Source organism: Vombatus ursinus, unplaced genomic scaffold, assembly GCF_900497805.2.
Source record: "Vombatus ursinus unplaced genomic scaffold, bare-nosed wombat genome assembly UNPS02014789.1, whole genome shotgun sequence".
In the NCBI taxonomy this organism is placed as follows: domain Eukaryota; kingdom Metazoa; phylum Chordata; class Mammalia; order Diprotodontia; family Vombatidae; genus Vombatus; species Vombatus ursinus.
This window is the reverse complement of record NW_020954567.1, coordinates 24,191,714-24,208,627: the sequence shown is the minus strand read 5'-3', so window position 1 is coordinate 24,208,627 and position 16,914 is coordinate 24,191,714.

The following is a 16,914-nucleotide window of genomic DNA, read 5'->3' as shown; positions in this document are numbered from 1 at the left end:
ATACACACAAATATATATATTTATACACACACACACACACACACACATATAGTTTGTAGGTACATCGTTGTTTGCATGTTTTCTTTCCCTATTAGAATGTGAGCTCCTTGAGGGCAGGGGCAATTTTTGTTGTTGTTGTTTTTTTTAATATCCTCAGCACACAGGATGCATTTAAAAAGAGATCAATGAAGATGATGATACACTTTCTGCAAGAAGCCTTTCCTAGGTCTCCTTAATCTTAGTGACTTCCCTCTAGATTATTCCCAATTTATCCACCACATGGGGTATCCCGAAAGTCTTAGTGCAGTCATCAAAGCTTACAACTGCACTAAGACTTTTGAGACAGCCCAAATCTAGCTTATTTGTACCTAGTTGTTTGCATGTTTTCTCCCCCATTAAACTGTAAATTCCTTGAGGGCAGAAATTGTTTTTGCCTTTCTTTATATCACCAGTGTTTAACACAGTGTCTGACACAGGGGGTGCTTAATAAATGATAGTTGACTGACTGGTTTAACTTGGTCACCCCTAGTTCTCTGTTCTTCACTCTTACCTCTCTTTACACCACCCACCCTCCCATTTTATAGTTACCGGTGCCTTCCTACCTTTTCTATTCCCATCAAAACCTGCTTTCAGGAGAGTATTTAATATAAGTCATTTACACCTTTGTGAGAATTTAATTTGAGGCATTTCCTTCCTCTGTCAAATATACTGTCCTTTTAAGGCTTATCTCTAATTTCATATTGAAAGGTTCGGCTTCTTTTCTATGCTCCACTCCCTCCATTAAAATAATTACAGGCATGAGAGGAAGTTATCTAGAGAAGAGTGGGAAGGATCTTTGGGAGCAGCTAGGTAGCTCAGTGGATAGACCGCTGGGCCTGGAGTTAGAAAGGCTCATCTTCCTGAGTTCAAATCTAGCCTCAGACACTTACTAGCTGTGTGACCCTGGGCAAGTCACCTAATCCTGTTTGCCTCAGTTTCCTCATCTGTAAAATGAGCTGGAGAAGAAAATGGCAAACCACTCCAGTATCTTTGCCAAGAAGACCTCAAATGGGCTCATGAAGAGTTGGACACCCCTGAAAATGACTCAACAACATCAGAGAGGATCTTTCCAGTGTGCCTGGAGTCATATCACAAGGGCATCCTCCTATATTGTCTGTGGATAATGCCAATTCTGGGAACAGATGGCCCAGAGAAAATGAGAAATTGGCCTGTAGCGAATATTACACCAAGGGCTATTTCTAGGGCCTCAAGGGGTCATCCCTAGGTGATGGGGCAGGGGCAGGGGAGATATGCAGGACCTGGAGCAACTCATGATGGTGATTCAGCTGATAGGTCATGGAGATATTACAGTCATATGAAGCAAGCATGAGTGAGAGCCAAAAGCAGGTTCAGCTGCCTTGAAGAGGATGAGTCTCAACAGAGCCCAATGAAGGATCCCAAAAGGGGGTATCATTCACTTGGTTTTGGAGATTGTGGGAATTGATAGATAAGAGCCTTAGTGAATTTTTGGCACCAAAGGGAAGAGTCTAACTGCTTCACAACACAGAATTTTAGCTTTGGAAGGGACCGCTAGGGCCACGTCAATTGAAACTGTACCTAACTACAAATCTCTTCTACAGCCCTGCAAACAAGTAGTTATCGAGCCCATGTTGAGAGTGTCCAGTGAGATGAATCGTTCTTCCTGCCCCCTGAATCACAGCCAGTGTCCTACAGTGTAGATCTGAAAAAGCATGCAGCAAAAAGAACACCAGAGTCAGACGGCCCGGGCTCCGGTCCTCCAGTTTTGCTGCTCAACCAGTTTGCGACCTTGGGCAAATCACTGAAATTCTCTGGGCCTCAATTTACCGCTCTGCATAATGAAAGGGTTGGACGAGAAGATATCGATGGTGCCTTCTAGTCCTACGGTGCCTAAGTCCTCATTGTAAGCCTACGGTGACTGTCTAGATGAATTTGCCAATTCTTTCTCTGCTATTTTCCTATATCTAGTTTTAAGGTTGCCTGAAGGGCCAAGTCCCAAAGCTCAAACAAAAATAAAACAAAACCAGGAAATCCATGAAATGCCTTTTGTTTCCCATGAACGAGTGGTGGTTTTTCCTCCTTACTACAAGATGCCATGTACAAAAATAGAAGATTGGAAATATTCCTGGCAAATTGTGCCAGATATAGTAAGTGACAGATTGGTCCCAACAACCCCGCTCTTCTCCTAAGTGTAAAACATATGCCAGAACCAAGAGGTTGCTGGAGGAACGGTTTCTCTTTGAACTCTTTATTTCCAAAAAATAAAAAAAAAAAACAACAACAACCCAAGAACTTCCCTTCACTTGGAGAATGGAGATGCCATTGGAGAGGGGGAATAGCAGCTCCAGAGTATAATTTTTCCAACTATCCTTCAAACCAAGACGAGAAATGTGTGCTCAAATGAGTGCTCGAATCAAACTCTGTCCCTGTATTGGCAATTTAAAGGGTCAGACGCTACCCTGTGGTTTCCCCAATTAGGAAGGAATTAGAAGAATTAGAAGAGGTTCTTTAGAATAAGGGAAAGATTTGACCTGATGGGGTGGGATACGTTAAAAAGCAAAAGGGAGACCCTCCCAGAACTCTGGATTCCATATTCAGAACTCATATGCTAAGGCAACGTCAGAGCCCTTTCTCCTCAGTGAAAAGCTGAGTGTTGGGTTTGGGACGGTTTTGGATTACTATTGGCTGTCTAGAATACCAAATTCCAGAAGAAGAAAGATGATTGAGTTAGCTATTTAACTTGAAAGTGAAAGCAAAATGAATTTCTTTCAAACTGCCCCCAGTACTGGGAAAAAAACCCTTTGGTGCAATGGAAAATGTTTTAAGAGGATGATGATTTCTCTCCTTCAATTTTAAGATGATAGGATCATAGCTTCTGAACTGGAAGGGACATTAGAGGTCATCTAATCCAAGTCTTTCACTTTACCATCAAGGTAACTGAGGCACAAAGAAATAAAGGACTTGACTCTTGTACATGTAGCAAGTAGCAGAGCACACCTTCAATCCAAGGTGCTCTAGATCTTTGAATGACAGTGTTCTTTCTGGTGAACTCTGCTATCCCTGAAAGGCTCAGATCTCCTAGACTAATAATATTTGAGGGAGCAGATAGATATAATTCTAGCCCAGTATCCCCTCACTCTAAGGAGAACAGAGTGGCCAAGCTTCCGGCCCCAACCTCCTGCTTCCCCTCCTGGCAGGAATTAAGTCTCACTTGGAGAAGAGGCTAGAGATGACTGTCCTGCTTCCCTTCAAGTCACACAATGACACTCCCCTGCTGCATGTGGAAGACAGCCCTTGTTTTATATTTATTTTGTTAACTATTGCCCAATAACATTTTAATCTGGTTCAGCTGCATTTGGGAGCATTGCCTGCCACATGTTTGACACCTCTGCCCTACACCACAATCACAAAAACAGCTTATTAGAAACCCTTCCTTCCCTTCTTCCTTCCTTCCCTCCCTCCCTCTCTCCCTTTCCCTTTCTTCCTTCTTTCCTCCCTTCCGTCCTTTTTTCCTTTTCTGATACCACTACAGTCACAGAGCAGTATCCTCAGTTTCCCTTTACTCATTTCATTTCAACATGTAATTATTGAGTTACTGTGTTGGGGGCTGTGTTCCCAAGGCTTAAAGAAACATTAGCTTTTGAATTGTCCTTGCAGAACGCAGAATACTACTGACAACTTAAGTGCAGCCCCCTGGAGATGGATTTGCCTCCAGCAGTTTTACTCAGTGGGAGACTCGGGTTGGCAGGACAGCTGCAGAAGGATGATTGGAGCAGGAGCAGGGTTCCAGCTCCCAGAAACACTCAGCCAGTGCTGGCTGAGGGCGGAGCTCTGCCACCCATCCCGCTGTGGGGATGCAGGAATTGGCTTCCTGGTGCACAGTGCTGTTTCTATTCAACCTCTGAACAGAATCCACGCAAGGGTTGTTTCTTTTTAAAATAAGATAAAATAACATAACAGCTTTTTTTTTTTTAAATAGAAGCACTGGGACATAGTAGCTAAAGAGTCTCAAAGCCAGGAACATTCGAGTTCAGTTCAAACCCATCAGCAGGAGAAGGCGTTCCTTCACCAGGAATTTCTTACATCAGTGAAATCACAGGCCAGCCCATATCCCTATCACTAACTTAAAACAAAGTATTATTGACGCCTTTTGTTGCTACATTGCCTTCATTTCCAATTATATCCTATCCTACACCCCTACCAAGTGAACTATCCCTGGTTACAAACATTTCAAAAGAAAAAAGAAATTCAGCAAAACCAACCAATGCCTCAGCTACGTCTGATAGAATATGTCCTGTCTCATATGCACAGTTCCCTGCCTCTGCAATGCAGGGTGGGAAATGAATTTCTCAACTCTTCTCCAAAGCCAAGCTTGGTCATTATAATGACACAGCATTTAGGTTTCATTGTTATTCTTCAATGCTATAGTCATTGGTATATGGTTTTCCTGATTTTGCTTGCTTTACTCTACATCAGTTCACACAAGTCGTTGCATCCTTCTCCGAATTCTCAGTAATTGTTTCTAAACCACTATTCTTTGCCTTAGTCTTAACAATTCCAAAGTCCAGCCACACACGTACAAAGAGAGACTAGCTATGGGATTCTAGGAAAATCACCTAACACCTCTGAGCCTCAGTTTCTTCACCCGTAAGATGGCAGTAATAATAGCAGCAACCTAAGAGAATTATTGTGAGGATCATATATATAGAGAGAGATTTTGTAGAGAGGGAGAGAAAGAGACAAAGAACTATATATACATATATATGAAGATACCGGAGTGGTTTGCCTATGTGTGTGTGTGTGTGTGTGTGTGTGTGTGTGTGTGTGTGTGTGTGTATAATATATATGTGCAGGTATATGTATACATATATATGGATGTATGTGGACATGTGTGTATATATTCCCATGGGTGTGGGACTATATATAGGCATATATATCTACCTATCTACATACATACATACATCCCTGTGGTGCAGTAGATAAAGTGCTGGACCTCTAGTCAAGAAAACTTCAAATCCAGCCCTCAGACACTTACCAGCTGTATGTGACCCTGGGTAAGTCACTTTAACACCATTTGCCTCTGTTTTCTCATCTGTAAAATGGAGATAATAATAGCACTTATTTCCCAGCGTTGTTGTGTGGATCAAATGTGATATTTATAAAGCACTTAGCACAATGCCGAGTAAGCACTACATAAATGTTAGAAAGTTAGCTGCTATTATTCTCTTTCTCTGTCTGTCTGTCACTATATATATATATATATATGCATGCATATGTTTATTCACATATATGCATGTGTATATATACATACACAGGCAGCTAGGTAGTGCAGTGAATAAAACACTAGGCCTAGAGTCAGGAGGACTCTTCTTTCTGAGTTCAAATCTGGCGTCGACAATAACTAGCTGCGTGACCCTGGGCAAGTCACTTAACCCAGTTTGTCTCAGTTCCTCATCTGCAACATGAGCTGGAGAAGGAAATGGCAAACCACTCCAGTATCTCTGCCAAGAAAACCCCAAAAGGGGTCATAAAGAGTCAGACATAACTAAAAAACTGAACAGCAACCTATACACATACATATAAAAGGCTCTTTACAAACCTTAAACTCTATATAACTGTAAGCAACTATTATTTTTATTGAAATTTTGATGGCATAAATATTTCTCCCTAAAGTTGGGTGAACTTGTTTATGGAGAAAGGTTGGGGGAAAGCCACGGTGTGAAGGATAGCACTAAAGCCCTTCATTTTGCAGAGAAGATTTTATAATGCCCAGAAAATGGTCTTTTCCGTACCCTCTCCCCTTCTCCACTCCAGATCACATAACCATAGAATCTCAGAGTTGTGAGGGAATCTCAGAGGCCCAAACAAGGGTGTCCTCTATTCCATACCTATCAAGTGGCCAGCCTTTGCTTAAAGACTTCTAGGGAGGGAGTACTTCCTAACTCTGGATTCCATTTTCAAATTTCTCTAGAAAGACCACCAGGTAAATGCATCCTTTCCTCATTGATTACTTACTAAAATTAGTTCTATAAATGGAGATCTATCCTCAATAAAGAAGAAATACACAATATATCACCATGATTTTTAGTATGGTAAGTGGAAAGAGTGCTGGTTCTAAAGCAGGAGGACTTGGGTTTAAATACAGCTTCTAGCGATTACTACCTTTGGGACTTTGGGCAACTGGCTTGATTTTCCTGTGCCTCTATTGCCTCATCTGTAAAATGAGAAGGTTGGACTAGAATGATGGTCTCTGAGGTCCCTTCCAGCTCATAAATCCATAATCTGCAAGATAGTTAGGTGATTAGAAAACTCTGTTATGACCGTGTCCCTGATTCTTCATTTCATAGCCCATCTCTCTAATCAGGGCAGATAAAACTGTAATTCTTTCTATATCATGACTTTTGTTGTTGCAATACTTCAGCACATCTGCACAGCTATAGAATGCGAGTATATAAGATCTTACTGTTTTCAGTCTGAAATTATAGTCATTTCCACGTCCTAAACAACTTGGGCTTGTCATCTGCCTGCTAATAGCTATATATTCCTGTCTAAGGTTAGGGCCTTGATATAGACCTGTGTGTAGAGCATGCTGTGAAATGTAAACAAATCACACATAAGATACTTTAAATGTCCCCATTGTTCAGAGCATATTTAAGAGCAGTTGTTTCTGCGTGTGTAATATCTATTCCATTTGAACATGGTTAACAACTGAACGTATCTTACTTTAGGCAACTTATTTGATATACACTGTTCTCTGCATACAATTTGGAATTAATTACTTAGCATATTTACACATCCCATCCAAGGTCTTTTGTTATAATCAGAGTAAAGTTAGCATCAATTAAGTAAATTCGTTTGTGTAGTCTTTGAACCTAGACACAGAGGTCACCTACTTACAAAGAGTGTTGTTACCGATGGGTTCCTAAGGGGAAATTGGCTGGAGTGGAATTAGATGGAGTGAACAATTTTGAGAAAACAAGATCAAATGATTATATAGGTAATTTAAAAGCTTTTCAGAGTTTCTGCTTTCTATACTTAAAATGTTTAGGCTGTTGTTTCTCAGTTGTAATTTGAATTTCTTAAGCATATCAACAATTTGCTAACTTATATCATAGGACAGTTATGAGTAGTAAAACTGAAGTTTTTCCCTTAGTAAGGCTTAAATCTGAGATAAATAATGAAATAAATGAATCCTAGTCTTAAAAAGTCAAATGATAATGGAGTCAATGCCAATTTAGAAAAGCACTCTTAACCTTAGCTTACATGTCTACTCTGGTAAATATTAAATCTTTAACCAGAAGGGCTCATTTTACAAGTCAGATCCTCATAGATTTTTTTAAGCTCCTTTAGCCAGTTGTTGGCAGTATCTATATCAGGTACAGGGTCTAGATAAAGATAGAAACAGTAAGGGGCATATAAAAACTTAAATTTTCTGAAGTTTTAAGTGAACTATGGGTTCTTAATTTGATATTTTTCTAATAGCTCTGTTGTTAATAAAATTAAAACGAGGAAGTTTGAGCTGGTTTTCATCACGTGAACTAGTTATTGGAAAAGAAAAATTAAGGAGGCTGTACTAAAGTATGTTAAGTCTTGTAGGTGGCAGATTTTAGCAGAATTTCCTAGAAATTCCTGCAAATGACTTGGAACCAGAGAAGCAAATCTACTGAACAAGAGCCCCATCAGAGCTGCCCTGAGAATGAGATCTATTCCAGAATGTCCAAGAGAAGATATTGCCAGAGACAAGACAAATATATAGGATATCTGGGAAGATGAAATGTTGATTAAATGGACATTGGGAGTGGGTTACTAAGCTAGAAGGAAACATGATGTTAGCTAATATTTTACTACTTTGGCTTTTTGTTTCAGGGTTTCTGTTTGCTGAATTTTCTTGGTTACCTTAGTGACTTGTAATTACGAAAAAAAAGCAGAATTAGCCTATAAATAAGTGATCTATGAGAGACATGCATGTCTCTCATTATCAAAAGGGGAATTTAAATAATCAGATTGATTCTGTCTTTTTTTTTAATTAAAGGCAAAAGAGATTTATTAAATCAGAGGAAGAGCTGGGAGAAGAGGGCAGGAAATTGACTAGATTCATGTGCCTGGAAAGAAAGGCTAATTCAAGACATTTTCTGCATAGGAAACAGAGAACTGACTTGTTGGGATACTAGTAAGGAGAAGTAGTTTTGACCTAAGGATATGGGGGAGTCTCTGGAGCCACCAATAGGACATTGCTCTCACAAAGAGGGGTCTAAGAAAGACGGACCTTAATAGTGAAACAATAGAAACTTAGAGGCCACAAATTTGGACTTTATAACTATCCTGTGTACCTATGATTTGTTTACCCACCAGAGTTTGTATTTCTAAGAGTTTCACACTGTGTTAAGAAGTTTGAGGGCAATCTGATGCAGTAGGTAGAGAGCTGATGTCAGAGTCAAGAACAGCTGAGTTTAAGTCTTTCCCCTGACTCATGCTGGCTCTGTGGTCCTGGACAAGTCATCTACATCAAGGTGCCTCCTTTCTGTCTTTTAGGTCCTCACTAATCTCATTTTCTCTCATTCCTCAAAGGTCACCCACAGATGTTACATGATTCCATGAATGTCTTTTTTCAGCACTTTAAATGTAATTCTTCTGGGTCACATAATCTGACCTTCTTTAAAGCAAATCAGTTGCTTTCTCTCTTTGTCATAAGTTAATATAATTAGAGCTGCTGAAGAGACCAGCCCCCTTATTTTGCAGATCAGGAATTGAGTGCCGGAATTTAAGTGGATGGTACAAAGTCACATGGCAGTCAGCAGCAAAGCTAAGATTCAAACCCAGGTCCTTTGACTACAAATCTAGCACTCCTTCCTGTATACAATGCTGCCTCCTATAATCTTGGCCCTCAATTTCCTCTTCATCATTTTTTCTCTGACCTTTGTGTTAGAAGATAACTTTTCTTCCTATGGAAGAACTAATTTCTTTATTACAGATGTAAAATATCAGTAGTTCTACTTTCTCTCTTTATATATGAATATTTCATGATCTGACCTCTCCAGTCATCCTGTGCCTTCTTCATTCTTCATGTTCCAAATATAGCTTTGTAAGATTTGCTTACTGTCCCTAGTATTTGAAGTCTTGGCCCAATATTTCCTCATATTATTCCTATAGGTGCAGTTAATTCTTTCATAGTGTCCTTGGTTACATGCTCCTGCTTCCACCAATCTGGATGCCCTTTTAAAACCTGAAATTAGTAGAGAGTTTCCCCCATATAGTCACATCTGTTCCTGAAGATATGCCACCCCTGCCATTTTTCTTTTAGGCACACTTATTGATGTGCCATCACATTTTCATTCTTGAAAACTTCCAAACCTTCTTAAGCCATCTTTCTTCTTAGACATAGTGATCATGGTAACATATCTATCTTTCCTCCAAACTTTTTGAAATCTGTTTTCCTGAAGCCTAGGGTACACTCATAACTATATCCAGTATTCCCTTCCTTGACTCTTATGAATTCCAGAATCACATGGTCACTTCCTTCCAAGATTCCTGTAATTTCCACATGACCAGCCACTTCCTCTTTGTTAATCAGAAGTTGTTCCTTCTGACATTACCTCTACCTCTTCAAAGATGAAATCTGGAGTGAATTGTTAAATATTTAACAACTGGCTGGAAAGGGAGCAGGGGGAATGTACAAAGGACACACTTTTAAGTTTAATCTGCATTAGTAACGTTTTCTCCTCTCTCTTAAGTCTAGACAATCAACAAAACAATAAATCAAGCCCTAATTTGTAGCCTTTGCCAATTTTCAAGGTGTCATGATGCCATTGAAAATTTAACAATAAGCTCTTTTGAGATGGTACAAGCTGGCTCTAATACAACCCCTGAATGAAACTGTCACCAAGACAAATCATGAATTTATCAGATTCTTTGCTCTGAGGAGACAGTCCCCACTAGAAAGCTGAAGTCTTCCATCACATTTGCATTTTGCCACTGGTGCCAAAGGTATCTGTATCAAGACTTCATCTTCCATGTCTCCATCTTGCCAGGTGGTCTGTAAGAATACTCCTGCAAAGGAACAATTTCTGTTTCTCCCTCCTTTCATCCTGATTCAATACTTTTTACTTAGTTTCCCTCCTCAGGTCTTTATAAAGTACTTTCCAAACCTTAAAGCACCATATAAACATCAGTTACCAGCAGTGTTGCTATAGGTTTGAAGGGTTCTTCCACTACCCTTCAATCAGATTTGTTAAGAAGGAAAACACATCACTTACTAGCTGTGTGACCCTGGGCAAGTCACTTAACCCCCATTGCCTAGCCAAAAACAAAAAACCAAAAAAAAAAAAAAAAAACAAAACAAAAAGAAAGAAGGAAAACACAGAGTCTTCAGCCACAGAGCAGGGGAATGTCATATAAGAAGGAGGTATGGCCCTTGGCTATCACTTCCAAAGGGCCCCAGCACCTTGTTGTGGGCCAATTGAAAATTTCCGAGAGACATAGTTTCTGGATAATTAATCATTTTATTAACAATGTTGGTATATTATTAATAAAAGGTATGGTCATTTGGTCATCTCTCTTGAACCAAAGATGCATCATGATGGTGGGCTCACAGTTTATATGTCCTTGGAAGAGTGGGTGTTCCTGAAGGTGTCAATCAACTCTGATTGGTTAACAATTAATGAGAGAATGAATATTATAATGAGACATGGGCTTACTCCAATGAGTGTCTTGGGATATGTGGCACTGAGTACCCAGTCTTGGTCAAAGAAACTTGTCAATACCCATATCACCCCTCTGACAAAAAGGAGAATCCACATTTTCCCAGACCTGTCTGAGTAAACACAATGAGCAGAAATCCACCCGTTTGCCTAAACTTAGAATTTCTATACTGTCTTTAAATTGATCTTAACCTTGCTAGCTAGGTAAGTCTTGCCCAAGATTTCCCACAATGGTTGATTTCTGGTTGAGGAAGAGAAAAATCCTTTAGTCCTAATTCAATAATTGATTATCAATATATGAAAAACATAATCATTTCTCTCACTTTCCTTTGTATTGAACTAGTATACACATTTTCAAATGCTTAGTTAAAAACACAGAAAACATCAACAGAAGAAACATTAGGCATTGAAATTGTTAGTTTTAGTACCACATCCCACCCTTTCAGTCCCAGAGTTAGGAGGCAGCCACCACTTTATCTCTAATGAGAACACCCATGTATTTCAACAATTTCATTTAATATGTAGGAAACCTTTTGGGAACCAGGAGTGTTTTGCCACATCCTTCCCGATCTCATATTAGTTTTCCAATTTCAAATTGAAAAGAAGATGGTCAAAAGTCTCCTAGAATTCAGGTCATTTGTTTAAGTACTACTGCCTTGGAGACAACATTGGGACTTCTGATTTCAAACTATGACTCACCTTTGTGTCTTGCTTGTAGAAGAAATTGTGTTTAGATGTAGGTGATGAGAACAAGAAAAATCAACCAATTGTAAACCTAACAATAAAAATATTTGTAGAAAACCAACCACTTCAGAGATGTTCATACGTCCTATGATTAGCCCTAGAGATATCAGCTTCTTTTATTTTTCTTGTTGTGGATGCCATGTAGCAAAATGCCCTGCTGCTTTGCTCTGGCCTCCTTCTCCAAAGAGGAGCTAGGTGATACAGGAGATGGAGCACTGCACTAGAAATCAGAAGACCTGAGTTTCATATCTGGCCTAAGACACTAGCTGGGTGACCCTATGCAAGGCACTTAACCTTGGTCTGCCTAAGTTCCCTGCTCTGGAAAATGAGGATATTCATAGGACCTACCCTTTAGGGTTGTTGTGAAGATAAAATGAGGTAATGATAACTAGTAATTGGAGCCTTACTACAATCCTGGGCTGTAGGTGCTATAATTATTCCACTTTTATAGATGAAATAAATGAAGTTGAGAAGGGTTAAGTGACTTGCCCAGTGTCCCATAGCTAGTAAGTGTCTATGGCAGGATTTGTCCTCTTCTTCCTGCCTGTGAATCCAGTACTCTATCCACTGAGCTATCTAGCTGTTAAGGGCTTTGCAAATCTTAGAGCACCCAATAAATGGTAGCTATTGGTATTGTGGTTGAAGTAGGCAGGGCATTTTCACCAACACCCTGCCTGGCATGCCTCTAACTTGCTTTGATCTGGATCCATGACCTGCTGGGGTACCACCTACAGTATCAAGCTGTTTGCCTTACCCAGGGTCTCCAGATTGTGTGGAAACCTTTAGAGATTATTTTTGTTCCCCAAAATAATTCCTCTCTAACTCCCACATCTCTGTCCCTATGAACAGCAGGTGGCCCTATTTTTCCATTTAACTCCCATGCCCTTCTTTGTTCGTTTGTTCTTGGTTTCTCAGATTGTTTTTAGACTCTAATTTAAAAAGTATCCAAGCTGAATTCTGTTCGCCATTTATTAGTGTCTGGGCTGGTGCCATTCAGATCTTCCACAGCTCATTTTCTGTATTTCTTCTCCAACAGCATCATTTGCAAAATACACAAAACTGTATAATCAGCATTGAGGCCCCCAATGCAGGTAAGAGTCTAACAGAATTGCATGGGATACTAGAAATCTCAGAGTCGAAGCCATGTCTTAAGAACAATTCCTTCCAAAACAGCAAGCGTTCATACAGCCTTTGTTTCGTGACTTCCAGTTAGGGGGGAACCAACTACATTCAGAAATCAGTTCATTCTATTTCGAGGATTAGTTCTAATTGTTAACAAGCTTTTCCTAACAAGACAAAATTCACTACCTTGCAAGTGCCAGTCACTTCTCCTGGTTCTACCCTTTGCAGTCAAGTACAGCACGTGTAACAGCCCTCTGAGTTCTTAAAGACAGGTATTCTATCTCCCTCTACAAGTCTTCTCTTTTCCAGGCTAAATACTTATTTCCTCTAGTAGATCTTCACGTGCCATGCTTTTAATGACTTTCATCATCTGATTGCCCTCCCCTAGACAGTCTCCAGCTTACCAAAGTCCTCTCTAAAATACGGTCCTAAAACTGAACATAATATTCCAGACAAGGCCTGACCAGGGCATAGAGTAGGATTATAAACTGTCTAGTCCTGTACATTTGGCTTCATTAATGCCACCTCATATTTCGTTTGCCTTTTTGGCTACTGATTAATAATAAGTTCATCATACACTATTTTCATTCTTAGGGTTTTTTTTTCTTAATTTGCTGCATTTTTATGCCAATGTCCGAATGTAAAGAGATGAGAAAGAGTAGTAAGTCCTAAATACAGCAGAAATGCACATGTCTCTGATTTGAGTTTATTTCTAGTAATCTGATGCCCAGCTATATTACCAAAATTTTAAAATTAGTTCCAGGGTTTTGGCAAAATTTCAAAGACTACAAACAAAGCACAGAGAATTTAAAAATAAAACTTGAATGTTTTAAGTGAAAGCACGACAATCTGAAACAAGGCCAAAAATACTGTTTCATATAAGTCAGGAGGAAAATGAAAAATGTTGAGAAGCGTCTTCCAAGGTGATCTATTGTTTCTAACGTCATCCCTAAATTAGAAAATGTTTATGGATAAGAAAAAATTATGTCCTTCTTACTAACAAGTTTTTTGTGCTATTGTATGATTTGGAATAAAATTGATTTGTAAATATAAAATTTTTAATCAGTCAATGTTATTTGGCACCATTAGCAGTAGGCCTTATAAAATCATCTTTTAAAAGATTCTACTTCAACCATTTCACCAAAGTTTTTGTTGAAGGTGCTGAAAAACTGATAAACATCAAGGTGGGTGATAGGGAGCAAATGAAGTTTTCTGAGCAATGGACTGACATGACAGTGGTGCTTTAAGGAAGAATATTCCAGGGGCTCTCTCTAGAATGGGTTGGAAGAATGAATGCTGGAAATAGTGAGGCCAGGTAGGAGTCTGTTCTAGTAAGTCCAACTGTGAGCTGATAAAATCTGAACTGGAATGAAGGTGGTGGTGGGAAAAGAAATTAGATTCAAGAAACAAAACACAAAAGAAGGTAGAGATGGGAAAAGTTATGAAGGAAGAATGTATAGGACATGGCAACTGATGGCTTTTGGGAAATGATAGAGAAAAAGGAACTAAAAGCGACTTTCAGGTGTGAAAGCATACTAAGACCCGCTCCCCTGCCACCCACCTCCCTACCTCTTTAGGCTACATATTCCAATAATATTAGGGCAGGGCTTCAGTCAGACAGAAGTTTTTGGTGTAATTTGAATGAGAAACCTTATCATTGTTCTTTAACTATCCATTCCAAAACAATATACTATACTAAAATATTTTTGCAATCACTCTTTTTTCAATTTTCAAGTTCTTTTTCTAATTACATATAAAAACCATTTATAACATCTTTTTTTAAAATTTTGAGTTCCAAACTCTCTCCTTCACTCTATCTCCTATCCCCTCCATGAGAAGGTTAGATATAGGTTATATGTGGTTTTGCAGTCATTCTAATAGAAGGTCTAATCAATTTCAAAAGCAAGAAGTCCAGAAAGGACCCCTCCCAGAAATTGATCAGACTAAGAGGAAGACAATATTCAAATAAAACAATTAGTGAAAATATCTAATGAGTTCGTCTTTCACTAAGTTGAAAGGAAAGTCCTTCAAGGAAGAGGTTAAAGGAGAATTGAATAGTTTTAGGGAAATGATTTTCCAAGTTCCACCAAAGGTTAAGTTTCTGTTGTACTTTTTGATGAATTAGAACTGTTGCCTAAGCTTCATCCTTCTCTTTTATCTTAATTGTGGAAATCTGTCTTTGTTTTTGAACCCTAAAATTTATAATTAGAAAAAAAGACTTGGGTTAGAGAAATTTTCATAGGCAGGATGGATCTGGCTCTGGATTTCTCTAAGCAGAGATGCTTAGAATAATTTAATGAATAAATCTGTGTCAGACAGGATGGTGCCAAAAAAAATCAAAGTACTGAGGTTTTTCTTCCACAGAGGTTTTTAGTCTTGGTGAATGAAAATATGCAGTAGCAATTCACCAATTTAGGGAAGTCAGAAGGAGGAAATGAGTTTGAGAAAGATCCTGAGTTCTGTGTTAGAATTATAGAATCTTAGAGTTGGATGAGATGTCAGAGGTCATCTAGGGATGACCCTTACCTAACTTATTAATTCTACCTGAAACATCTTTGACAAGTGTTGATCTGACCTTCACTTGAAAACTTCTAACAACAGGGAATTCAATACCTCCTAAGGCAACACATTTATTTGTTAGGAAATTTTCCTTATTGTTGAGCTAAAATTTGCCTCCTTTTAGCTATATCACATCATAGATTTCAAGTTGGGAAGGACCTAAGAGGCCAATGCATCCACCCTTTCATTTTACAGATGAGGAAAGTGAGCCCAGAGAAGGTAAGCAATTTGCCTAGTGTTACAAAGGGAGTGAATAGCAAAGCCGGGCCTTGAACATAGATCACCTGACTCCAAAGCCACCATTTTCCCCACGACACCACACTTCCTCTTCTGCCTTCCACAGTCAAATGGAATATGTCTAATCCCTCTTCCCCACGAAAGCCCTTAACTGCTTGAAGACTGTTATCATCAAACCTCCTTCTCGCCCAAGTCTTCCCTTCTCCGGACTAAACATTACCAGTTCCTTCACCCAAGGCATGTATGACTTTGAAACCCCTCACCATCTTGACCTCCTTCTTCTGGATGATTTCCAGCTTTTAAAATTTGATATGCAGAACTGGATCCCAAATGTGATCTGGTCAAGCTAGCCGAGACTGGATTAACCTCTCCCTAGCTGTGGTTACTTCTATTAGTTCATTCAATTCGACAATAGACATTTATTAAGCACTTACCAGGTTCAAAGGACTGGAATTACAAAGATAAAAATAATAGAATCCTTGCCTTCAAAGAGTTTATATTTGACTCTGGATACTTAAAAGCTGTGTGATGATCAGTCAGTTGCTTAATCTACAAGATCCTCAGTTTCCTTATTTGTAAAACAGGGGAAAAGTCACTTTGTTCCATATATTTATTTGAGGTATTATTCTTAGAGCCCAGAAGACCTGGGTTCAGGTCCTGCCTCTAACACGCTGGCTATGTGGCCCCAGGTAAGTCATTTATACTTTTACTTCTCTGGGGTCAGCAAACTACTGCCCAACAACCAAATCTGGTTTTGAATATGATCACTCCCAGGCAGTATACAAACAAGCCTAGGGCTGGATCTGGTGCCACCCTCTGCTTTAGTCTAGACCATTCTTTAAGACTAGACATTGTCCAGGAGATTCTGCTTTGCTCTGTTGGAAGGAAGTTCCTCATTTGGGAGTTCCCTATATTAATGAATTCATGGGTCCCTATCCTTAGGGCTGAACTGAGAAAAACACTTTGTAAATCTGAAAATGCTATATAAATGAATAATTATCATTACTGCTGGTTCCAGAAGATTAAAAATGGGTGACAGAGATGAACTAAGGAGCTTGCCTCCAGTAAGTAGAAAGGACCTAGTTTAGCACAGAGTCAAAACTGACCGTAAAGAAAGACTGAGAACCATGCCAACTTTGGCATCTTGCCTAATCCTCGTAACTTTTCTGATCATGTTAGCAAGAGGACCCTGATTCAGTCGATGATTTGGGGAACAATTCCCCATTTGTGTATTATGTATATATATATATATATATATACATATATATATACATATATATATATACACATATGACATGTGAATATATCTATGTGAATGTTTTCCATTACTGTTACAACTGGCCTCCCCATTTGTTCAGCCATTTCAGTCATGTTCATGACTCCATTTGGGGTTTTCTTGGCAGAGATACTGAAGTGGTTTGCCATTTCCTTCTCTAGCTCATTTTATAGGTGATGGGTATCTCCAGTTGATGGACACCTCCTCAAATTCACATTCTTTGCCACCTCAAAAAGATGCTATAAATATTTTTATACATCC